General features: G+C 47.8%; 1 protein-coding gene across 2 annotated transcripts in view; it reads right to left on the reverse strand.

The window, feature by feature from the left end:
* Positions 1 to 26,962, reverse strand: part of N4BP2 (NEDD4 binding protein 2) — a 2,396,815-nt gene that overhangs the window by 1,050,842 nt on the left and 1,319,011 nt on the right. The window lies entirely within an intron of this gene.

The raw sequence follows: 26,962 nt of genomic DNA on the forward strand, positions 1-26,962 counted from the left end.
GATCTCCACAAAGCTCGTGGGGTTAGTGCCTTCCATTCCTTCCGGAATTCCTAGTAGACAAATGTTGCGTCTTGATCGCCCTTCAGCGTCTTCCGCCCTTTCCTCCAGGACCATGTTCCTTTTTTCCAGCTCCTGCACTCGGGTTTTTGGTCTTTCAATATTTCTGCTGATTCCTTGTGCCCCGACTCAGTGGCCGCTACTCGCTCTGTCAGGTTGCGCATGTCCTGTCTCATTAGTTGCATATCTTCTTTGACCTCCCCTATTTTAGTGTTTATGAATGAGCATAGCGCCACTATTGCTTCTAGTATCTGTGTGTCTTTGTTGTTTTCATTCGGTGCATCTTGCACAGTGGTTGTTGCGTTATTGATCGGTCTCTGCTCCCGTGGTTTGGAAGCGGCAAAGGAATCCATAATTGATTTATTTGTCCCTTTTGTTGAAGGCATGTCATTGTGTGCTCCTGAAAGCTGTGATTACGGCCTAATTGTGTTGCAGTCCAGGCACTGTTCTTTTAGGGGTCTCCTATGTACCTCAGCCGTATCTAGTTATTTATCGCTTCCCGTGGCGTGCGTCAGTTCCTCCAAACAGTCCGCGTCAGTGTTCGCAAGCATGTGCAGGTGTCTGTTCGGGGGGGCGGGGTGTTCCCTTAGATGCCACTCTCAGGATGCCTGGTGTTTCTAGCTTTAAGGCTCGTACAAGTCCCCCCCTCGCCTGTGACTTCAGGTATTAATTAAGTAATCTGCCACAAGCTCTGATTCTGGATTTGTTTTTGCCTTTAGGTGGGAACATACCTTCCCGCAGTGCCCAGAATGTTGGCTGTCTAGTGGTCTGCGCTATATCCTCTTAGGCATTGTCCCTGTGTGGTTTGTGTGGCTGATCGTCTGACTCGACCCCAGTCTCATTCAGGGTCTAGCTCTAGTGTCTCTAGCTGGCATGTGCCTGTGCCCCCGGGCTGGTGTGGTTATGTGCTTGGTGGTGCCACTCCATTCGTTTGCTTCTGGGCTTGTGGGGCTTCACTCAATAGCCTCTGTGTAAGGTAGCTCTCTCTGCAGTTCGCTGGTTACACTTTAGCCTTTGGGGTCTCTTATGGTTGATGGCTCTTTTGCCCTCCTTACTTGCTCAGGTATCTCTCAGTGAGGGATGAGTGAAGCTACGGTAACCCCCGTAGTGCGTGAAGCGGTCCAATTGGGGCAGTCGCTGAAAGGTCCCTGGTACACCCTGGATGTGTCGGCACCTGAGCGCCCCTTGGGCACGGGTCTCTTTGTGTCTGTTTATGGTCTCTTGCTTTGCTCTAATCGTGCTGTTTGTGCGGTAACTTCATCGCGCGATGTGGCCGCCTTAATGGTAGGCAATCACTGATGGCGACGGTTGCACTATTACCCACTTCCGCCCCTCTTTCGCCACCAGCCCCGTCCCACTCTGGGTAGCGTATCCTCACCCTTCTGCTGCTATTGCTAGGTGTAGGGAAGGTACTCACAGTTCTGTTCTTACAGTAGTGGGGGCTGCAGTGTGCTATATCTTTCGGTGTCACCGCTTGTCCCTGTCATTCAGCGGTCACCGCCTCTTTGCACCTCCGGGCTGCATCATGTTGCTTTCCCTTGTGTTTCTACTACATTAGGTCGGGTTTGTGCCGGTGGTTTATTTCACCTCATTCCGATGTGCTCAGCGTGGTCCTCCTAGCTGTGTGTGGAGGGTGCAGTTATGACCGGGCATCCGTCCTCTGCAGTGCCCTGTTGTCCCCCCCCCCGCCGGCCGGTTACTTCAACTGCCTTTGGTCCCCTTTTTGGTTTGAATGTGCCACGCAGTGGGTGTTAGGCACAGCCACCACACGCTAGTACTCCCCGCTGTTCACTTGAGCGTGACCTTCAGTCAGATAGTGCGCAGCTCAGTCTGGCGCCAGTGCCCGCTTAGCTCCCTGGGCCGCTTCCACATCCCTTTTATGGCTTCCACTCCAGTCTCACCGGGTGGTGCACCGCGTGTTCCCCAGTTCCACTTCTCTCCAGTGTGGCTCTGTCGCCCCGCCTCAACCAGCTCCAGCTCTCAGAGCGGGTTTGGCATAGTGGCACTGCAACCGTTCCAGTTGTGGTTGGTTTGTCTGCAAGGCAGCCGCAGCATCTGTTGATCGCCTGTGCTCTGCCTCTATGGCCACGCAACCAGCACCCCTCTGCTCCTCTGTCGCAGGTGTTTGTGTGGGTTATATGCAGCTCGGAAATGGTCCGTGAGCCAGGAAGGATTTGTCCTACTCTCACTGCGTTGCTCTCTCGTTAGGGCCCTCGCCCAGTCCAGCTCCTCCTCCGTTTCACTTCGGGGTCACAGCAGAGTCCGCCATCTTGCCTTCCCCGGGGTGCTTGTTCCGCAGTCTCAAGCTTCGGTTTGCAAGCTCCGATTTTCTTCATTTTCTTTTCTGTTAGTAGCAGGATCGCTTCTCCTACACGAGGGTGGTATTTCCAAGTCTCACAGCTTTCGTTGCCTTTGAGGAAAAGGATCATAGTTAGGATCGGGACGGGAGCTCTGCCCAGACACCTCTTTACTCTATGTGCTCAGGCCACGATCCCCCCCCCACCCCCACCCATATTCCTTCATGTGTAGTGAGCTATGCAAGGCCATATTCTAAAATACCCAGTAAGGAAAGATTCCATAAGAATCCATGAACTACCACCCTAAAGTCAATTATCACAATAAGGACATTATGCGATGTTATCACAGATGGATTAAGATTTCAATATTACCAGTTAGCATAATAAAACCAGATTCCATGATCTCAACATCACAGCAAGTTTACAGTTCAATATTCCTAGTTAGCACAGTAAAGACAGATTATTTTATTCCCAGCCTGGCCATATCCCATTATGCCCAGTTAGTTAGATACCTGGGTAACACATTTTTCCAATATGTATGATATTGCCAACAAGCAATCAAATGAGCTGGCCAGAGTCCACAGGGCAGATTGGACACTGGATATATCCAAAGATGTTTTGCGACGAATTAGGACACTAAATGGCTCTAGGGCAGCAGGTCGAGACAGTCTGTCAAACCCGACTATTAAGTTGTTGCGCCTATTATGGGCCGACATCATCTACAGATTATTTTTAGCAGTCCTAAAAGAAGAAAGATTTCATCATCCTGGAAAGTCTTGCAGATTATAACCATCTTCAAAAAGGGCAATAGCAACCTACCTACTGATCAACCATAGGCCTATTCCAATTTGGGATATCACAGGGAAAATCTTTGCTTCACTCATCCTGGAAAAATTTAGAAATCTGGGCCTTCATTGAAAAAGGTTTTGACAAAATGCACGCAATCTGTGTTTCGTAGAAAGCTTGGTACCTCACTGAATGGCCTTTTGATTAAAACATTATCCCAGGATATGTGGAAAAGGAAAGGTTGCCTTTATGCAGCCTTTTATTGATATGGTAATTAGGTAAAAGGTCTGGCACAAACTCTGAATTTGGGTCCTTCCATTATCAATCTTAGGCTCATTATGGATCTCCATTCAGGCACATCGTTCCACATAAAATTAAACATGGAAGGCAACCTTTCCTCCACAATTGCCACTTCATGCATCAGAGGTGTGTCCTAGCCCCATTTCTACTTAGTCTATACATCTCTGACATAGGAGACACCCTTAATATTGTAGAAGCTTTTACCTCCAAATTAGGAGAAACTCAGATTCACTGGGTGCTATATGCAGATATTCTCATTTTATTTGATTTTACACCAATCAGATCAACTAGGTCACTAGCAGCCGCCAAACAGTATATGGAACTGAATGACATGGAGATGAATGTAAGTAAATTAAAACACAAGCAAACTGCATCCGCTAGGAGAAAAATTCAGTAGTACCCATTTGAGAGACGGAGTATAATAAATTGCAATTAATTGGGGAATTCAATACTCCTTTGTGGAACTCCAACTTCTATTCCCGTTTACCTAAATATCTGCCAACAAATGTGGCAAATAGATACAAAATATGGGAAATTCTCCTTGGCTCCAATCCTGAACTACTATAAACAAAAAGTGGTGCCCACGATGTTATATGGCACAGAAGTTACTTACCCAGGTGTGATAATTTATATATGATATAATTAAGTTATTGCTTGAAACCAAAGAATTATGAGTCTTCAGCCATCAAATAGTTTCTTTGGACTGAAAGAGAGCCCAAGTCTTTATTAATCAAATTTTCTTTTCTTTTAAAAACACCAGAAAAAAGGATACTTTTTTTCAGTTCGCTGTAGATCTTCAAAGAGAGAGAGTCAGCCGGCAAAGTCAAAGAGGTAAGTTATGCTCAAATGAGGGCCGTGTGTCTTGTTTTATCTTTGTCTTGTTTTCTGTCTCGGTTCTCTTCTTTTTCTCTGTGCGATATTCTCTCCATCTGTTGGAGATCATCTTCTCTTTTAGCTAATTATTGTTTGCTCTCCGTATTCTTTTCTTTCCTCTATTTGTTTTAGAAATGTCCTTAACAAGTCCCTTTTCTTTCAAAAACAACCTTCAGCACTCGACAGTTCAGCTATTCTCTAGCTTTGTGGAGGCTCCGTGTCGTTATAACCTCCCCAACCTTACTGTTGGCTTTATATTTTAGCTTGACGGTTTATTATGCAATCCTGTCGGCGCCTCTTTAAAATTCTTCTTCACTTTCTCTTCACTTTTGCATATTTTGACTGGTAGTTATGGCTACCCTGTTATTTCGGTCTCCCCTTCGTAGATTGTAGGTTTTACCCCTTCATCACACTGCTCTATTAGTGGTTGAAAGTTTGTTTCCCTGCTTTGCCTGGCTCATAGCAGTTTCTGTCTCTCGACTCCTCCCTGTTATAACGTAGTGTTACCTGAGTAATGTCTTTTCCTCCGCTGTCGAGGGTGAGAGAAGGCTCGTCCTATTTCCGCCCCTTTTCTAACCTCTCGGCTCGGGAGTCAGCTGAGCTCTGCAGTTCGTCGCATACGGAACTCTCCTCTCTTTCTCTCTCTCCGCATACAAGGAAAAGCCTCACTCGGTGGCTCCGTAAAATGACAGGAAACGCGGTGGCGTTTCATTAACCAACTTCTTCTCCCTCGCTCTCCCTCTCCGCATACAAGGTAATACGTTCGCTCCGCGGCCCTTCAAAACATCATGAAACGCGACAGCGTTTCGCTAAACAGCTTCTCCTCTCTTACTCCGCTTCTACGTCGAAGCAACCTTTTAACTTTAAATGCTGAAAAACTCAACTTTGCGCAACGGCGCTACAGGACTTGTCCTGAACAACTTCTGGCAGCCATCATTAATACGCCCAGCTGAGACCGTTGGGCTCGATCTCCTCCTCTTCAGACCCCGTCTCCTAGGCAACGAAAAACACAGTGTTAGAGGAAAGGTCCTACCTGCACGATGTTATATGGCACAGAAGCTACTTACCCAGGGTAACGTTCTTTCGACTGGATGTTCCTCCCATGTATTCCTTATCTTTGATATTTCCAATATCTTGCTTGCTGCCTCTTAAACATTTTTTCAGCAGAGGGCGCTTGCGTCGATGCCTGGTCGAGTCGATGACCCTCGGAGCCTCCGTCTCAACGTCAAAATCACTGCAGGTATAGGTAGCACGCGCAGCGCCCGTTGGCCTCAGTTCCGTTTTGACGAGTGGAGCATTACCTTGTGTTCGATGGATACTCCCCCTGAAAGAGCGTAGACTGCAACCGCAAGGGAAGTTCTACTGTGGGGTAGGTGGGGAGGGGCGATAAGGAATACGGGGGAGGAATATCCAGTTGAAAGAACGTTGGGAGTATAAATTAAGGTGATTATGTATGCACAGAGTGCAACACTGCTTTTCGAAAAGCAGAAACTTGGCCCGTGGAGGCGTGTAAACTGTAGTGTTTAGTAAAGATGTGCACAGACGACCATGTGGGAGCTGCACATATATCCTTAATCGGAACTCCCCTCTGCAACGCAGACGAAGCTGCAACACCCCTGGTTGAATGAGCTCTTGGATGTTCAGGAGGGTCTTTACCTGCCAGTTTGTAACATTCCGATATGGTTACTATAATCTATCTGGAGATAGTTTGCTTGGTGATGGCCAGTCCCAATTTGCGACCTGAATAGCCCAAGAATAACTGGTCATTCTGCCGCAATTTTGCCAATCTGGAGATGTAAAAGCTCAGTGCAAGTCTAGGGTCAAGCCTGTCAAATCTTTCTTCCTCCTTCCCTGTATGTGGTGGAGGATAAAAAGATGGTAATGTAATCTTCTGAAACAATTGTGGGGAGAACGTAGGCTTCACTTTTAGTACCACTCTGTCTTTATGAAAGACAGTATGAGGAGGCTTGCAGGATAAAGCCTCTAGCTCCCTCACCCTTCGGGCTAATGTAATTGCCACTAAGAAGACAGTTTTCAGAGTTAATGGACAAAAATGGAGAGGCTCGGAAGGAGCTCCCATCAAGTAGTTTAATACCAAGTTGAGATCCCATAGTGGGGCCTGAAATGGGATTGGAGGGTAAACATTAGTTAGTCCCTTTAAAAATTGTACTACTAGAGGAATCCTAAAGTAGGAGACTTCCTCTGAGGTGCACTTAAAAATAGAAAGCACTGCTAGGTATCCCTTGATGGTACCATTCTGGAGCCCCAGATTTGGCGGATGTAATAGAAAAGATAACACCATCGGCAGCGGTATAAATATTTGGTTACTGGCCTCTGGCCGAAAGCAAAATCTCCATTATGTCGTCTGGGAGGTCCCAAGCCTCAGCTTCTCAGAAACCATGCGTGAAGGCGGAGAGTCCCGATATCCAGATGGAGAACCCGACTCTCCTCTCTTTGTGGAAGACGTATCAGAGGGCAGATGGACATGTCCAGAAGGTCCGGGTACCACGTTCTTCTGGCCCAGTCTGGGGCACTAGGATCATGGATTTCCTGAACCTTCTCAAACTCCTGATTACATGAGGACTGACAGGGATTGGAGGAAATGCATATAGGAGTGGAAACTCCCAGTCCACCACGAACACGTCTCCTAGAGCTCCTCTCAGGGGAAATTCCCTTGAGCAGTACAGATTGCATTTCCGGTTGGCATTGGTCGCGAACAGATCCACTTGAGGGGTTCCCCAAAGCGTGAAGATCTCTTGAAGGACTTCCTGAGCTAGTTCCCATGCGTGGGAAGTTGTGCTCTGCCTGCTCAGAGCATCTGCCATCGTGTTCTTTTCTCCGGCTAGGTGAACTGCCGATACAGATATTCCTTCTTGTATTGCCCAAAACCAGAGCTGCACTGCCTCTCTGCACAGTGATAGTGACCCTACCCCTCATCTTTTGTTGAGGTAGTACATGGCCACTGTGTTGTCCGTCATTATCAGGACATTCTTTCCCCGTACAGATGCCAAGAAGGCATTCAGTGCTAGTCTGATTGTCCTCAGCTCTAAAAGGTTGATATGTAGTTTGGACTCCAATGGAGACTGCTGATGGCCAAATCGTTGGTATGGGCTCCCCACACCATGAGTGAGTCGTCCGTCATCTCCGGCCATGGTTGCCAAAACGGTTCTCCTTTCAAGATGTTCTCCCAACAGGCCTACCACTGAAGATCCAGTGAGACTCTGTTTGGGATTTGTAGAAGCTCTGACATCCTTCCTGAGAATTTTGACCACTGGGTCCTGACAGCCCATTGGAGAGATCGCATTTTCAGGCTAGCCTTTGGCACCAGAAAAATGCAGGATGCCATAAGGCCGAGCAACCTCAGAAAATTCAAGGCCGGTAGATGATAGGAATTCTGGAATTTGGTCACCATCTGCAGAATGTCTTGAGCGCTCACCTCTGGTGCCAAGGCTTTTCCCAGGGATGCATCCAGGACTGCACCAATGAATTGGAGTCTTTGTTATGGTATCATGTAGGACTTCTTGAAGTTGAGGGAGAAGACCAGCAGGGAGTGACAGGTGGCGCTGCGATGATCCAGGGCCTGTCCTGGGGAACTGGCCCTGATTAGCCAACCGTCTAGGTAGGGGTAGATGTGAATCCCCCCTCTCCTGAGACTCGCTGCCACAACCACCATTAGCTTGGTGAATACCCATGGGCTAGAGGTCAGTCCAAATGGCAGAACTAGAAACTGATAATGAGAACCGCCAACGACGAACCTCAGGTACTGTCTGTGCTTGTGATGAATCGGCACATGAAAGTAAGCATCCTAAGGTCCAATGACACCATCCAATTATGAAGCTGAAGGATCTGATAAAGAGTTTTTTTTATTTTATTAAACAATTTTTATTGGTTTTCAACATACAACCATACGTTTTAATATACCACAAGAGTTGGTCATCACACTTTTGCCCTATAGTCATATGCATTTTCCATTTCACCCCCTTACGCCACACCTTCCCCCGCCTACACCGCACTGCCTCCGTCTTTTTGCCCTGTTGTCTCCAGGCTTCTAGTACCCCTCCCTCGGCTTCCTCTTGGCTGCACCTGGCCTCTTGTCACACAGCTGTTTCTACATTTGCCCACTTTATTATATCGCACCACCATACATTTGCAGACGCTCGTATTCGCACTTTCCAGCTCATCGTTATTCTGCGTTTTGACACTATATACGCTGTTTGCTCACGTGTTTAGCTCCGCTAGGCCTTGGGAACCCCAACCAGCAGGCATGCCTAAGGGATGCTCACATCCAGGTTAATCTCCAATCTAGCCATGATTTGCGCCACTTCTTCCCAAAATCTTCTTATCTCTACACAGGACCAAAACATGTGTACAATCCCCGCATCCACCACCCCACACTTCGGGCATGACTGTATTTCTGCCTGGTTGAACTTTGCAAATTCCTCAGGGGTTAGGTATGCTCTGTGGGTTACGTGTAGCTGATCTGCTGCAGCCGTGCATTCCTCAACACCTACTTATGATACCCTTGTACTCCCACTGAGCCTTGTCTGGGCTGGCTATCTCTTTTCCTATCTTAAACATCAATAACTCATATATGCGGGAGACTTCATGCCCCCCTTCTGCCACATCATAAAATTTTTCTATCACTGCATCCGGCTGTTGGGCTAACTCGACTTTGGGCCATGTCCTCTGGATGATCTGTCGGAGTCTGTGATACGTAATGTGCTGCCCTCGATGCAAACCTGTGTCCCTCGCCAGCTCTTCAAACTCCCTGGGCTTCCCGTCCACCCATATTACACCAACTGTAGCTAACCCAACCAGCTCCCACCACTTCCTGATGTTCAGCCTGGTCTGTGTGTCCATTCCCTCCAGCACTACCAGTGGTATCTGCGGGGAGCATGGGGTAGGGTTCTTTACCAATCGGCATGTCTTACTCCAAATAGCCCTTCCTAGTCTGAAAAACTGCCCCCTTCCGATGTTGCTCTTTCTAGGAAGCCATATTATCTCATTTAAGAAATATGGGGAGAATTCGTCCCTAATTAGCCTTGATTCTGGTGTCTGTTCCTCCAATAACCATTTAGCCACAAATTGAAGCAGACTTGCTAGGTAGTATGCTTCGAAATTAGGCAGTTTGATGCCACCCTGTTCATAAGAGTTCTGTAGTTTTCATAATGCTACTCTGTTTCTTGCGTTATGCCAGATGAAACCCCTACATATACTCTATTTTCACACAAAAAATGTTTGGGTATCATGTGTGGGATATTTGCGAAGTAATGTAAAAGTCTAGGCAGCACCACTGTCTTTAGTAATGCTGCGTGACCCATCATGGACAACTGTAACTTGGTCCAGAATGCCATACTTTTCTCTATTTTAGCTAGTGCCTTCTCTGTGTGTGTTCCACCCCGGGGTCGTGATATATATCTACCCCTAGGTATCAGAAAGTCTCCATCTCCCAGTCTATTGATAATACCGAAAGTTTGTGTATGGGGCGCCCTATATACTGTCCCAGAGGGAATATACTTGATTTCTGCGGATTGATGGTTATACCCGAAAGTGCAGCATACCGTTCCAACACCTCCAGAATATACTGCAAGTTCTTCTCTGGGTATTTTAGATATAAGAACATATCGTCTGCATACAGCGATATCAGATGTTGTCCTTCTTTGGTACTGATTCCTACTTCCCCATAAATCTCCCTTAAATACACAGCTAAGGGTTCTAACGCTAAGATAAAGAGTATCGGAGACCATGGGCATCCTTGTCTGGTGCCTTTCTGCAGTTGCCATTGCACTGATATAGTGTAACCTGTCTTACCCCTCGCAACTGGCTTGCTGTCCAAAATCCGTACCCATTTTAGAGATGTGGGCCCGATCCCATATGCTTCTAGGGCCACCATTAGCCATGGCCATTTGACGGAATCAAATGCCTTCACCGCATCAAGTGAAATGATTGCCGCTTCTAGCTCCCCTCGCTTGGTGTAGTCAATAACGTGGTGTAACTGCCTCAAATTATTAGTTATATTTCTCTGTGGGACATAGCACATTTGGTCTGGGTGTATACATTTGTTTATAACTGGTCTTAACCTGTTTGCCATAACCGCTGTTAGGATATTTCCGTCTTGATTTAGGAGTGCAAGGGGTCTGTAGGAGCCACATTCCGTGTCTGGCTTATTAAGTTTGAGGAGCAGGATGATAAATCGCTTCCCGCAGAGTTTCGGGTAGTTTGCCTATTGAGAGCGCCTCATTCACCATCTTAAGTAGCAAGGGAAGTATGTCTGCCTTGTATGCCTTATAAAATTTGCTAGGGAGTCCGTCCGCCCCTAGGGCCTTACAGGTGGGCAGTTGCTCAATCACATATTCTAGTTAGTTTGTTGTTATGGGGCTCTCCAGGCCATATCTCTCTTCTTCATTTAATCTGGGGAGTATTATATCTGTAAGTGTGTCACGTGTATCTCCCTCCTGCCTCTCCTCCGAGTCTTCGTATAACTGCTTGTAAAATTCGCAAAAGCTTTCGTTCACTCCCTCTTGGGAATCCCGCACTTGCCCATCCTTCCCACGCACCGCCCTAATCGTTTGTCTGAAGGCGTCACTCTTATATAGCCAGGCTTGTAATCTGCCTGGTTTATCTCCCTCGCATGCTGCTTCTCGATATATTTCCTGTAGCTAAGATTGCCCAGTCTATCCAAGTGGCTTTTGTACTCCTGTTGCAGTCGGGACACCATCTTACTCTCTTCCAGGGATCTTGTGCCTTCTCGCATAATTGTTTCTAACTCTTTTTCAGCACTTTGCAGCTTGCGCGTGATGACCTCCTATGTCCCTTTAGATTTAGCCATGGCCGCCCCTCCTACCACCACTTTAAACACCTTCCATAACACCCCAGCTGATTTCACACTGCCAGTATTATGTTCAACGTATTCCTCCACCTCCACCCTACAGGACCATAGCCTTTTATTCCGTGTTCATTATCTCATTTAACGAGTTCGTACATGTGAACACATAGTCCAGCCTAGTGTATAGGTTTTGTGGGGCAGAGTAATGCAAGTACCCTCGTTCTAGTGGGTGTTGTGCCCGCCATACGTCTGACAACCTAAAGTACTGCAGCATTATGCTCAGGGCTTTGGCTGCTGGGGTTGAGTGTGTTAATGTCTTGTCCAACCTATCCTTTGCTGGGTCTAGGATGAGTCGCCTCCACACACCACCGTCCCACCCATATAAGGCCGATCTTTGTGTATAGAGTTCTAAAGTATCCTGCGGTATCCTGATTCGGTGCATACACATTGATGATACAGAGTTCCCTACTTTCCACCCACCCCCATATCATTACCAACATGCTGTCCTTGTCTGTGTAGGACTGCAGTGTCTTAAACGGGACATGTGGTGCTATCCATGTCAAGACTCCTCTGGCATACGCCGAGTAAGGTGCCCCAAGGTCGCCCCTTCCCATTTTCTTGTTACCAATACTTGTTTCTCCTTTGTCAGGTTTGTTTCTTGCAACAACGCTATGTCTATGTTCTGCCTCCTCAAGTATGTCATGACCCGGTTTCATTTTATATAGCTGTTGAGTAACCTCACGTTCCAGGTTACTATACAAAGTTCACCCACCATCTCCAATTATCCTCCCCTCCTCGCTGGTTCAAACTCCCCTTCCTCCGTTTCGTGGTGCATGTCTGTAAGCCACCCCCTTGAAAACTTCCCCCAACTCCGTCCCCTCGCACCTTCCCCGACAACCCCATCAATTACCAAGCTCCATAAATGAATCTCAGGCTACCCCGCTTCTCCCTCCTTTCTCGGCCCATTGCCAGTACTCTGAGCGCAGCAGGCGGATACCGTACTAATATCCCTTCTAACTAACCTAATGAGGGGTAGACGTGATCCCAACACCGCCTGACCATGCAGTGCGCTTGCTCCTGCATTTCGCTACTATAAATAGGCAACCATTTTTGGTCGCATACTTGTCAGAATGTCCCTTCCGTCTCCACCACCGTCATAGCCTCCACCCCACAAAGTACGCTTTAAGGCCCGATCGTCGTCTCACTTATCACTTTCTTCTTCATTCTGGTCACGCTGCTCAGATGGCATGTTCTGCGAGTCAATCCAATTGTTCATATCCTCCAGGGTTTCAAAGAACAGAGTGCAGTCTTTGTACAGCCTCTTCATCTTTGGCGGGTACAATAACAAACTTGAGGCTGGCTGCTCGCAATCTTCTTTTCACCGCCCCGTAGTTCATTCTTTGTTTCTGTACCAGGAAGGTGTAATCTGGGTATGCAGATACTGTTGCTGATGGTTCCTTCTCTATGGAAATGTTCCAGGATCTTCTCTCTGTCCTTATAGTTGATAATCTTAGCAATTATCGGACTTGGAGAGGCCCCTGGCTGTGGTCTCATTAGGGCTCTGTACGCCCTTTCTACTGTGAACCCCTGAGTGAGCGCGTCTGCTCCTATTTCTTGCAGGAGCATGTCCTTTAGTCAGGTTCTGGTCTTCTACGCCCTCCGGCAGACCGATGACGTGCATGTATTTGCGCCTGGCACAGCCTTCAGCTTCTTCCATCCTGTTTTCCAGGTTCTGCACTTGCTGCTTCAGGGTGGCCACCTCCGAGGAGTTAACTTTACAGACACTGGTATTGGCCTTCACCTCCTTCTCCAGCACTCCGGTGAGCTCCGACAATGTTCTGATGTCCTGTCGCAGGAGGTTCATGTCTGTTTGCATTGCACCTATTTTAACTCCAGAGACGCCTTCCAGTCCACTATTGCGGCCAGTATTTGCTTGTCCATTCTCCCTTGTGTATCGCCTTTGCTTGCTTCAGTTGTCTTTGCCTTAGTGCCTTCTGTCGCTTGAGTCGGCCTGGCAAACGTTACAAGGAGGACTGCTTCATCTTGCTGTAGTTCGCGTTGGCCGTCATAGCTACAGCTTTCTCCCTGGAGGTCCTTTTCCTTCCTGGCATTCGTATGGTTTCTCGTGGTCTTCCCCTTGCCCTATGTGGGAAGTGTGCACTGTTCTTTTTCTAACACTTAACTTGTGCTCCCCTCACAGCGCTTCCCCCATCCCTTCTGGGGCATCCTCTCCGTATCTACGCCACCGCTCGTTAACTATATATCCTGGGTCTCACACCGCTGTGGGCATATTGTCTCCGCTCCCGTGTGGCTTCCTGCTTAACAATGTCCATCCACCAGTTGCAGTGCGAGGTGTGCTGCTATTCCGTACCATCTATTGTCTCTTTGTTCCTTTGCATTCGCACTTCCGCTACTCGCGGCCTAAGGTGTGCTGCAATACCTCTCTTTTGTCAGTGTTCGTTCCACCCGCTCATGCCGGCTTGGGGTGTATGTTCACTATTTGGCTTCAGCGGGCCAGGTTTCTGCCACAGCGCCCTTTGTTTGCCCTAGGTGTGCGCAGCTCCTCGAGTGCTCGGGCTGTTTCTGGCTCTTGCGTATCCTGCTCCTTGTTGTTATTGTGCCAGGTTCTTGCTGAATGGGGTGGAGTGCTCAGAACCCCTTGTCACTATTATCCGTGGATTGGCCTTTGGTGCTTGTATCAGTGTTGAGCCCTCAGTCTATGCGGTGGGGTGGGGATCGTTTTGGGTCTGGTTACCTGCTCTTATTTCCATTGCCCGCCACCGGTGACAGTCCTGCTCCGACCCTTTCCGCTTCTTGTTAGCATGCGTCTTCTACATGCCACTCCGTCAGGGATTGTGGTCTCCCAGCGCCGCTTTCCTTTGCTTTCGGTGCTTAGGGTGCTCCCACCTCTCACCCTGCAACTGGTGCCTTTCGTGTACCTCCACCGCTTTGTTGAATGTGATGCGGTTCGCAAGGCAATGCCTGTTTGCTGTCTTAGTCTCTCAGACGTGCAGCGTAGGTCCCCGGATTCACGTTCCCCCTTATCACTCTAGGGTGCACTATGGCTTCAGTGGGTCTAACTGTCCGGTGACTTGTCAGACCAGCCACGCTCCCCTCCAGCCTCGCTACTCCGTCCCTTGGCACTCCTTAATTCGGGTGCTTATGTTCTCTGTGTCCCGCTCCGGTTGTATGCAATATTCTGTCACTTCCAGCCTTTTTGTGTCGTCTTCTTTCGTGGGAGCACCTTCTGTGGCTTGCGAGTCTCACTTTCGCACGGCCGCGCTATGTGCAGCCCGGCTCGAATACATCTTGCGTCTGCCTTCTTCAAACTTTGCTTTATCATGGCAACACTGTATTCCTCGATCAGTTATTTCCGCAGCTCCCGAATGGCCTCAAGTTCGCCTGATACATATGTATCCATGTTATTACTGTTGTCCGTCCACCTACACTGCGCACGCTGTGTCTGCTTCATGAAGGGCTGACTCTGTTTCGTTTCACCAGCACAGCTCCACAGATCCTTTGTCTAACTCGCAGGTGGGCACTATTTTGGTTCATCTGTAGCCCAGTTAGACAAACTTCTCCTTCTGCTTCTCCTCCTTTGCACAAGCGTTTCGCTTCGGTATTTTCACCGTTGCCTGCCCGCAGCATTCATAACGCAGTAGCTTCAGGTCTGATTCTCACAGCAGGTTTCAAACGCCTATTTTTCTTAGGATCACTGTCGGATCGGCAGGAGCCCACGGCATGCACTTCCTAGTCCGTGGCCATGTAGCCACGCCCCCCCCGGACCTGAGAAAGAGTTACCATCTTGAACTTGTCCTTCCTGAGGAACTTGTTCAAGTCTCTTAAGTCCAAGATGGGTCTCAATCCTCCATTCTTTGGAATTAGAAAATACAGGGAGTACCAACACTTGTTCCTCTCCGTTACAGGTACTGGTTCTATAGTACCTTTCTCCAGCAGGGTTAAAATCTCCTGGATAAGGAGCGGATCTGGAATCTTCAAAGAGTTGTTCCCCAGGGGACGACTCTGAGGTTTTTGCAGTAAAGGTAGGCAGTAATCTTGGGCAACTGTTTCCAATGCCCAAGCATCTGAAATAATACCCTGCCATTCAGTCAGATGCTGTGACAACCTGCCTCCTACTGCAGTCTTGTGTACAAAGACCTCAGAGAGGTTTTGGAGCAGCCGACGCAGTGGCTGAAGGTAAGGCAGCCGCTGCTGTTGCGGTCTTAGTACCTCTCCCCTGTCCACCATGGGGGAATCTTTTTTGTCCTCTTTGAGCTGGCTGTCCTCTCCCCCTTCCGAATGCAGAATAGCAGCAAAAGAACCTACCGCTCCAGGGCGTACCTGTGGGGCAGTTTGGAGTTTGTTTTATTGCAGCACCAAGTGATTTGGCCGCCGCCTTGGAAGTTTGCAGCTTCTCCGAACTCTCATCAGCTTTATTTCCAAATAAATGCGTGCCGTCAAAGGGCATGTTGAGAAGCCTGGACAGCAACCAAGCAAATCTGAAAATCACTTTACTAGCTGCCATGGCTCTGCTGATACTGTCAACAGAGTCTAGACCAGTTTGGAGGTATTCGTATATAGCGTCTTTCCCATCTGTAACAATGTTAAGGAAACCATCTCGTTCCTCCCCCTCAGGGAAATGGTCAGCCCCATAGAAATGCACTCCCAAAGGGTGTGTGTAAATCTTGCTAGCGTGCACGCAGCATTGGCAGATTTTAAAACCATACTGCCGGCCGAGAAAATCATCTTGGCCATGGGGTCATAACGTTTATCATCTCTATCCTGCGGTATTGTTGGATAGGCATTTTGTCTACCTGAGGAAGTGGCTGCTTGCACTACCAGACTATCTGGTGTAGGGTACTTGGGGGTAAAAAGTGTCAGAACAAGAGGCTCTGTATTTGGCTGTTAGTTTTTTTATTTACAGCTGGAATAAGCTCTTTGCAAAGCCTGATGGAAAGGGACAATTTGGTCCTCCTGTTACCTATTGTCTAATATATCTGTGAGATCGTCCTGTTCAAAAACAAGGTAGGGGGTCTCAACCATCCCATATATTCCATTACCCTTGTTATTAGCTGTCTGTATGTACCTCTGCATGGTCTCCAGTGTCTGCCTTTCCAAAATCAACCTCAGGAGAGGTATCAATACCACTAGCTTCATGAAGACATTCCTGTAAATTCTTCATGTGAGAATCCTCAGATATAGGTTTCTCAGGCACTGATGGTGTCCCATATTACAATCCAAAGGGTCTTTCTTCCTCAGAGTACTCCTCTGCGTCTTCATAAATTGAAGAGAGGGATTTAAAGTAGTCTGCTTGTGGTAGAGGTGTATACGTTTTTTCAATTGTAGTAGGCATTATGGCAGTCATTGCAGGAGCCGAAAACGTCAAAATTATCGACGTCGGTGGCCTTGACAAATGTGTCGATGGTTTCGACGATGACTTCGATGGCTTCGACGATTGTGCCAAAGGGATTGACACATGTGGCGCCGAGGAGGTCGACACTCTAGTCCTCGATGGCTTCTCCATCGGTATCGGCAGCGATGGTATCGATGACGCACTTTTCGGTCCTATAATAGAGGTTTCCTTTGACGTCAAGGACGTCAGTTTTTTTGTCTTTGAGGAGACTTTCTCTCGACTCAAGGGATGAGATTGCTCTAGAGGAGACTCTGCGGCGGGGTCCGAAGATGCACAGCTCTTGTGCTTCTGAGGTCTTTCAACTGGAGCATCACCTCTAGATGTTGTCGAGGGAGGTAAGGCTGTGCTCTCGAAAACCTTTAGCATACCGAGTCTAAACTCCTCTCACTGTGCCGGTGTACTAGATTTGGAAGGACAAACTACCCGTTCAGGTGAACTGGACGACGAGGTGGATGGCGAGCTATGGCACCTCTTATTTCCATGTCTCGAAGTCGAGGAGTGGTGCAAACCACTTCTGGAACGGGAAGGTTTACACTCTTTCTAGGAGGCAAATTGGTTCTCGACTCATCTGATGTCCTGTTTAGATGGAGTAGAGGGGGATTTTTGAGGCTTACCTGTCGCCAACTTCCCTCTACACTCTGTCAAGGCTTTGGACATCATCGACAGGCAGTCCTCGCACTCCGAACACCGATGAGTTGACCCCAAACACCAGATGCAGATCCTGTGCAGGTCCGTCACAGACATCTTTGTTCTGCAGTCACAGCACTTCTTGAAGCCGGATCGAGGAGTGAACGACGCCAAAGACGAAGCCATATCACGCCGAAACCCAAAGTGATGAAGATGAATTTTTGAAGACAACTCAAAGAAGATTTCGAAAGTATTCCTGTCAGGAACTAGGCGTTACGTATCCAAAGTTGTGAAGCACGGAAAGACAGAACTGAGGCCAACGGGTGCTGCGCGTACTACACATATCCATGGTGACGTGGAGACGGAGGCCTCCGAGGGACATCGACTCAACCATGCATCGACGGACAGCGCCCTCCGATGACATTCTTTTTCCGAGGCAGCAAGCTGTATATTGGAAATATCAAAGATGAGGAATACGTGGGAGGACACAATCCATTCAAAATTGTTAATCTTAACAAAGATAAAAAATGGGATAAGATGGAAGGAGTCTTATGGAGACACATTTTGGGTTTACCTTCATCATTAACAGTTGCTCTAAGTAGATACATACTGGGATTAGCCTTACTAACAGCCATGGCTAATTGGAAAGCTGTGATGCTGTACATAAAAATACTGGAGTTTCCAAAGTATTCGTTGGATGAGGATATAAATTGGCTATACGTAATGCATCCTCTGATTCTTTAGTGATCTGGAGTATGGAATGTTAAAACATTTTAAAGGGGGCCAACATACCTTCTTTGATAATGATTGGATTCATAAAAATCTTAGAATTAAAAATTATTGACTCCCCGTTCGAGGAGGTACGTGATGGTGGTGTTATTCCTGGATATCTTTTAAAATTCCCAGATCGTTTCTGGAGATGGCACTTTACGTAGTTGCATTTTAATCTGCACCCAATTTGTGAAGTCTTGGGAGTAAGAGAGGGCCTCTTTAGAGAGGGTAGAATGTGTAGGGCATGTAAAGGAACGGAAGTAGAGACCCTATGACATTTAATTTTAAGATGCTCCAGGTTGCACCAGCAAATAATTATGTATTTGGGGAAATTCGTCAATGATGTCTCAAGGGCTGATGTGGTTGCCTTTTGGGCACGGATCCTGGCAGGTACTCCGACTGCTTTGGTATTGGCAGCTATTTGTTTTGCACTTTGGATTTTTAAAGTTAATGAATTGAATTTAATGAAATTTGATTATCATTTTAAACCTATTTTATTGAGATTGTATATTGTAAATTAGGTATGATAATTGGTCTTTTTTTATATGAATTGTTTTGATATATGATGTGTTAAGCTTGTGTAATGTTGTCGTTAAACCAATTCACAATTTTAAAAAAAAGAAATAAATTAGGCCCAGTTATTGTAAATAAATCACACTCCATTAAGCCCACTTATACAAAATTTCATATGCACAGTTGGGAAGATTCCAGGCACAGTAAAGACATATCTAATTAGCCCAGCTAGCAGAGTACGGTTTATGTTACTTACCTGTAACTATTGTTCTGCAGCATGGGTCTGGCATGGATTCACATGCTCATGAATATTTCCCGTCATCAGGCTGGGAATCCTCAGTAAAAAGAAAAAACAGTTTCACTTTCACATAAAAACTATTTCTCCTCTAAATCAATCACTGTCCTCTGGGTCATATGGACCCCATCCAATGACAGTCCTCTCGCTAAGCCCGCCTCTGGCAGCCATCTTCAGATTTGGTAGCACGTAAAGTGGCAGTATGACCAAGAAGAGCCACAGAAGGGCCGAAGGGAGGTTTCGCATGTGAATCTATGCCAGACCCATGCTGCAGAACAATAATAGTTACAGGTAAGTAACTTAAACCTTCTCCAGCATGGGGTCTGGCATGGATTCACATGCTGATGAATAACGAATACAGAGCAGTACAACATTACACAACCACGGGAGGTGGCAAGGATCGACAGAAGCAATCAACTCTTACCTCTGGAACAGACTCACCTCAAGCTAAAAGGTTGAGTAGCACTACTTGGCCGACTCTGGACTCTTCCCTGGAATCCCTGTCGATGCAGTAGAACTTCGTCAAGGTGTGCGTGGACCGCCACGTAGCAGCTCTGTAGATGTCCAGCAGGGGCACACCACACAGGATCGCTCTGGTGTTGTGGGCTCTCGGACGGCCGAGCAGCAGTCGGTTCGCCAAGTGATGACAGTGCGTGATGCAGCCGGTGAGCCACCTTGAAATGGAAGCCTGGACAAGGCCTTCCCATGGTTCACAGGACCAAAGTTCACAAACAGTTGTGAAGTCTTGCAAAAACTCTTTGTGCGTAGAAATTCAGGGCATGAACAAAATCCAGTGAAAGCAAGGCCCTTTCCGCCGGCGACAAGGTTTCGGAAAGTAGACGGACAACACCAAAGGCTTGTTGAGGTGGAATTCCGACTGAACCATCGGCATGAAAGAGGGGTAGGTATTCGTGGAAAGCCAGGTACGGTTGCTTGTAGGATAGGGCCTGGATCTCACCTACAAGTCTGGCAGAGGTGATGATCATAAGGAAAGCCATCTTCCACAAGAAACTTGAGTGGTGCCTGATGTATAGGCTCGAAGGGAGCCCCCATGAGCCTCGTTGAGTTCCCACGCCGGGGCAGGAGCCTTCACCAGCGGGAAAGATCGGAAAAGTCCTTTGAGAAACTCTTTGACGGGTCTGTGGGACCACAGCAAGGATCTTCCTGGGGATGTGTTATAGTGCGAGATAGCCGACAGATGCACCTTGATGGAGGCATGCGCCAGACCAGCCTTTGCCAAGGATAGTAAGTATGCAAGGATCTGTGGAGCATGACCCTCAGAGGGTTAATCTTCTGCGACCAGCACCACGTAGCAAAATGCTTCCACTTATGGCTGTAGCACGTTAAGATCGACAATTCCCTGGTCTTGGCGAGGACCTCCCTGCAGTCCGCTGGCATCTCATAACCTCCACTCTAAGGCTGCAGGAGTCAAGCCTTCAGGTTCAGCGATCCTGTGTCGTGATGAAGGATTGCGCCTCCCTCTCTGGTGAGAAAATCCAGAACCACCAGCAACTTGACTGGATGCAACGCAGACAGGTCGAGAAGGACCGGATACCAAATCTGCCTTGGCCACGCTGGGGCGATGAGTATCATCTTGCATTGACATTGTCTGAGTGTGTTGATGACTCGTAGCAGGAGAGGGAACAGAGGAAACGCGTACAGAAACAGCCCTTCCCACAAGAAGGAGAACGCGTCACCCTGGCTCCTCAGCTGGTGGAATCTGCTGGCAAACCTCTGACACTTGGAGTTTGCCGCTGTCACAAACAGATCAATCTGGTGTCTGCCCTCATTTGACCAACAGGCAGTCCACCTGATCCTGACAAAGCTCCCCCTCGTGGCCGGAGCGCAGTTCCCTGCTGACGGAGTCTGCAATGGTGTTCTCGACTCCTGCTAGGTGAAGAAGACCATGGTGGTGGTTTTGTCTGTGAAGCTCCACACCACCTTGCCTTCATTGACGGTAGGAATGACACGAGGGTCCAAAACACTGCCGTAACTCCAGGATATTGATATGCAGATCCTTCTCCTCCGGCAGCCACAGGCCTCTGGCGTGCAGACGTCCTGTGTTTGCTCCCCAACCATCCAGAGAGGCATCTGTGGTGACTGTCTCCTAGTATGGGGGGTTTTGAAATCCTGTGCCTTGGGTGATGTTGGAGCGGACGCCCCACCACTCTATTGCCCGTCAGAACTATTACTTGAGGGAGATCCGGTCTGTGAAGCTTCCGGACACCTGTATCCAGCAGGCGTCCTGGAATTCCTATATGGGTCACATCTGCAAACTGCAGACACAGACGAGATAGATGCAGGACTACATCATGCCCAGTAACGACTTGATGGCTGCACCGTGGCCGTCTTCATCGAGGACAGCCGTTGCACCTTTCCTTTAATGGCTGCCAGACTCTCCTCCGAGGGCGACAACAGGCAAGACACTGTATTGAATCTGGCACCCAGGAACAGCATGTTTTGCGATGGCGTCAAGCAGAACTTCGGATAGTTGATGGAGAAGCCCAGATCCGTCAATCGTCGGACGGTCGTCTCTGTGTGTCCATCGGCTAGCTCCCGTGAGCAGGTGCCTATCAGCCAGTCGTCCAGGTAAGGGTATACGTGTATGCCCTGTAGACGTAGATGGGCCGCCACTGGTGCCAGGCATTTTGTGAACAGTCTTGGGGCCGACTTCAAGCCGAATGATAGGACTTTGACTGGTAGTGCTGGCTCTGCACCACAAAACGCAGACATATCCAAAGTTTTTTGTGAATGGGCACATGGAAATAGGCGTCCTCCACGTCCAACAACGTCAAGAAGTCTCCTTTTTCCAGTTGGCCGAGCATGTGCTGCAACGTGACCATCCTGAACTTTTGGGATTTAAGGCATTTGTTCAGATGTCATAGGTCCAGTATGGCCTCCAGCCCCCTGTCTTCATTCTGACTAGAAAGTGTCTGGAATAAAATCCTGAGCCCCGGAGCGATTGGGGGAACTAGCTCTATCGCCCCTTTTCGTAACATGGTGTGTACCACTTCCAGAAGCTGAGGGATGTGCTGCTCCAGGCGGGGAACCAGAGGGATCCACAGACACTTGCGTTGGAACTCCAGGGTGTGTCCTTGGGCGAGAGCCTCCAGCACCCATCTGTCGTTGGTGATCTTTCTCCACTCGCTGATGAACCTCATCAACTGGCCTCCCACTGGCGTGCACAAGTGGGGGCCCAACACCCTGGTCAGATCAGGCTTGCTTTGGGCCGGCGTCCTGCCCTGCAGGCGTCGGCGACGCTGTCCTCCACTACCGTAGGCCTGGGACCGGACCCTGTGGGCTTCTTGCGTTGAGGATCTGGAAGGCTGTCTGTACGACATGGAAACACCCTTTTGAAGACCTGCTTGACTTTCCCCTGGAGGAGCGAAAAGAAGACATACAGTGCTGCTGGAGAGTGCTGAGGGAACGGGCCGCCTCTGTATCCGTCTTGATGGCCTGGAGGGACTTGTCTACTGCCTTCCCAAACAGATTTTCCCTGTCGAAGGGCATGTCCAGTACCTTAGCTTGGACCTCCTGACAGAAATTAGTGGCTTTCATCCATCCCTGTTGACGAAGGCAAACACTGTTCCCCATTTGCCTGAATCCTGTGTCGGTGACGTCCAATGCCACTGTGATGGTGTGATCTGACGCTACATCCTCTTCCTGGAAGAGAGCGAGGGTGTCCATCTTCTTATCGTCGAAAGGAACTCCAGGATCGGTCCTAGCTTGTACGACAATTCCCTGTCGTACCTGGCTAGGATTGCCAGTGCGTTGGTCGCTTTGATTGTGGACACTGCAGCTTAAATCACCTTGTTCCCCATGGCGTCTATCCTTTTTCCCTTCGCTGTCCGGGGAATCGAAGATGACGAGAACGGGTTATTTCACTTCATTGCTGGCTGTGCAAGTAAGTACTAAAATGTAAAGAAACCTTGGATCAAATGGACAAACTTTCTCTTATAAACAACTTATATTGACAGATGGAAAGTAATGTTAGAAGCGATTTGTAGGAAGGATGATATTGAAAACGTTAGTAGGATAATAAATAGTAACGCACAAAGCGCAATAGCTAGCCAAAATCCCTGAGATTAAGGAGTTCGCATCATAGAGTAAACAGGCATTTAATCCTGTATAGCTCTGTAAAGAAATACCAAAAGAAATGAGTAAATGTATTGATAGGCTTAACACTTTCGGAGAAATAGGGGTGACAGCCCAGTTGTCATACACATGATAAAAATGTATTCAAATGCCAAACCATAAAAAGGGAGCAAGAAGCCTCCCCACAAATTATTTTTATTTCATTGTGTTTTTATAAGGCACTAACCACAGAAATGCCATTTTTCAGTGCCCATAGAGCAAAGGGAGAGAAAAAGGGAATCTGACATTTCAGAGTCTCCGAGAGCTCAGTACATCACAAATGCAAAACACAACGAGGAGGTGAGTAGAGAAGAGTAGTCAGTAGAAATTAAAAATAAATGGGTACAGAGAGATTTCGTAAGCAGTTTTACAAGGATAGAAATTCAGCAAAGATATGAATGTTTAGCTCTTAAATCCATAGGATATCTTGAATAGAAAGGTCATCAATTTTCTAAGTTCTGGATCTCCACTTCTCTGATGGTGACCGGCAAACGGTTTCCAAGACAGGATATTGTTGCCCTGTGACTTCTGCCTCCGAGTTGAATTTGCCTGAAAACTAAAACCACAACAGTTGCTTATCCTAAAGATCGCTGGTGCCTTATGGTGAGATATTTTTCAACTTTTTGCAGATCCAGTGGTCCCTTGCTCCAGTAAGCTCTCTGGATACGGCAGCAGAATTTGAAGTCAGCACGCACTCTGAGCAGAAGCCAATGCATGGAGAGAAGAGCAGATGCCATGTGGCCTAATAGTTTGAGTCCCAGTACGAGAACTTTGCTGCTTCATTCTAGATCACTTCTAGTCGATTGGTGAGGTTATTATGGATCCCTGGGAGGAACTGATGGCAATAGTGAAGACATGAAAATAGCATGAAAGAAGTGACCGGAGGAGCAGGGGGAAGCGCTTAAGGACATGCATCTAGACATAAGATTTCTTGGTGAGATTTTGGAGCGGAGGTGTGTGGTAAGTCAGTCATGGGAGAAGAACAAGAAGACCAGTTTTAACTGTGTCAACTTTAATAAAGTTATTAATGCTCTCACCTCCTTGGTTCTCAGCCTGGCGTGGGCTATCTGGCTTATCAGCACTTCTGGGATTATCAGTTCTCTCAACCCTTTGTTGATTATCTAGGTTCTCAGCAGCGAGTGCAGGCCAGCAGACCACCCTTCTCCCACTCATTTTACACTGCATAACTGGTTGCCGGCAGCAGGTCACCGGGGCCTGCGCAGAACAACGTCTTCGGCCTCCTTCTGTTCCTCACTGTAATGTCTCTTTCAGCGGTTCCTCCTGTCTTCGGGGGAAAGGGCGTTGGTGCCGATTTCTGGAGGATTCCAGTATGCTGCGTCTGGGGTGGCTTCGACTCCCTTTTCTTCAGCAGCTCCAAACTGCTTAAGCTCCCGCCTTACTGGAAGTGGCAATGCTCCACGGCTGCATTTTTCCTCCACCCACCATGCTGTCTGCATGGCTCTGCCACCAGGATCCTCCCAGAAGAGAGCAATTTCTTCCTCTGCGTTTCTACACAGTCTGGCCTCGCTCGCCATCTGGCTGGTTCTCTCCCCTAGTGTCGGGGTCCCGTGACCTTTATGTTATTCCCTGGAATGAGAGGGAATAATGCATTGGTTCCCTCTCTTCGGGCAAGGACGGCAACAAATACAGGTTAGAAACCATCCACTTCTAAAGGGCGCTGTACATTATTGCCCTATTCAAAACCCATATAGGCAACACATTGTGGTACTCTGTTTTAAAGGATGGTGAAGTACAACTTGCTTAGGGATTCCCTTTCCTCCAAGAGGCGGCCACCCCTGTCCCCTAGGGGGTGTCAACTGTAGTGGGCACACCTCCATAGTTCTAAAGGGGGTGGCTCCTGTGAGAAACCTGAAGGTGTCTCACCTGCCAGTCCCTGGGGATCTATCAAACGGTTGGCCAGGACACAGCCTTCACTTTTGGATCCAGTTCCTGGGGGTGGACTAGCGCGGGAGGATCACCTGGATGAGGGGTCCTCGAGGATTGGAAGTGGGACACTGAAGGGTGAGATGCGCTATCCCCTTCCTTGTAATACCTTTTCCCCATCCTAGGAGGTAGGATACCTAGGAACTCAACCCCCTCCACCGCCTTTCACGACACATACATTTTTTCAGGGACAGCTCACTGAGAGAGAAAACAGACTAACACCCGAGATGTATACCTGACATGTCCCAACACAAGGGTCAGGAACTCCGGCAATTACTGATAATTACACACACCTGACTTCCATCACACTTCCCCACACGGATAAAAGGCGGAGCATGAAAACACACTCTGAGGAAGGCAAAACATACGAGGAAGCAGCAGTTCTGAGATGGCAGTTTACTACAAGGAGAAAGCCGGCAAGATCAGAAAGGGTCTTGCCGTCTTTCTTTGTCTTGCATGGAGGGAATTGCCCTTGGCCTTTTAATAAGAAGAAACCTGCTACTTTCACAAGCCCTCGAAAATAAGAAACATAAGACCGGGAATTAAAGCTGAATTAAGGTGCATTGCGTGTTGAAGGTACGCAGGGCTCTCCTGCATCAATAGCCAGGCGGAGAGGAACAATTGCCACTGCGGTACTATCCTAAAGCTGCTCCAGTAAAGTCAGCACAGCCGGTGAGTCGGGGAGACTGATAGCAGACCAGTCTGTGTTAGAACCACGGTTACAAGCAGCAACATTGTATGAAGAAATCTGCAAAGAACAGAGTGTAAGGCGTACGTGATGAGCAACGCAAATATAATTGAATATCCAAGGAGTGACTGAACTTTTTAAACCAAGGTAGATGCCATATAGAGTGGTCATATAAAAAGGGATCTGCGTCATTATTATTTGATGGTCATAGCTTGTTCCCATCTTTAGATTTAGGTTTAGATAGGCATTTATCACACGCTTGATAAAGTACAATGAACAGCCTTGAACTGTGATCACTCGTGTCGGTCATACTTTGATACCATGCCTTCCTTACACTCCCCCGGGGGAGAAGGTATGAATTCCCTGGGTTTGTCACAGTTGCAAAGGACAGGCTGTCAAAGCTGCAAACCAGGGTTTCTGGCTGAGGTGACTAGAGTGAGAATATCCAAGGCAGGGGGACCAGGTAATGGGAGGAGACGAAGGAATGCAGAAAGAGGTTATCTCAGTCTTCAAGGTGTTCAGGTAGAGATTGTGGTCAATCATTCAGTTCTGAATCTGAAGCAGACAATCTGAGATAGGATGGTGAGGTGACCAGATCCATGAAGACTGAAAGAAATCTGTGTATTGTCTGCATAGGTTTGGAAAATGGTCATGTACAGGGCGATGAGGACAGTCAGAGTTTTCAGGCAGCACATGAACCACAGGGAGATGGTGGAGACTTGTGTTACTCTAGAGTGTTGGATGTCAGATTTAAAAAGGAATGGTGATCTGAATTTCCCTGTCAGACTAAGAATATGAGATGCAGTGGAAAGCTTAACCAGGAATGCCAAATGTTGTCTCCAGGTACATAGGAGGGTTGCGGCTGTATAGTTAAGTGTCAAATGCCACAGAGGTCAAGAAGAATGAGAATGGAAGGACGGTTGGCAAAATAAGTCAAGTTTCTTTGTTTCTAGATGCTCTAATGCCTGATTGGTACTCATGAAGTAGGCCATAAGTCTAAGAGTAACAATGTCACATTTTCAAGAATATTGCTGATAAAAATGTGTGTTGGCAAGGGACGGAGAGTTGATAGAAAACTGGGGGTTTGCATTGGCTTTCTTAAGAAGAGGCAAAGTAAAAGTTATTTTCAGAGCCTTAGTGAAGATGCCATACTCCAGTGAGCTTTTAAGCAGGATAGTTAAAGCTTGAGCAAGGGTGAAAATATTGTCCTTAATAGGCTTGGCAGGATTCAACCTGCTCCAAAAAATGCTTTCATGTTCTTCACCAACTGCAAAAGCTCTGGTTGAAAAATCAGTGAGAAGGAAGAGAAGTTGGCTTTCTAAACCAAATCAGTAATTTATGGAGCCGGGGGTCAACACAAATCAGAGATTGGCTGATTGATGCCGTCAATAGCTACTGAAGCCTTCCAAAAAGTGCAACTCTTGGTATGACCCCGACC

This window comes from Ambystoma mexicanum, chromosome 6q (genome assembly GCF_040938575.1).
Source record: "Ambystoma mexicanum isolate Mex_15411 chromosome 6q, UKY_AmexF1_1, whole genome shotgun sequence".
Taxonomy (NCBI): Eukaryota; Metazoa; Chordata; class Amphibia; order Caudata; family Ambystomatidae; genus Ambystoma; species Ambystoma mexicanum.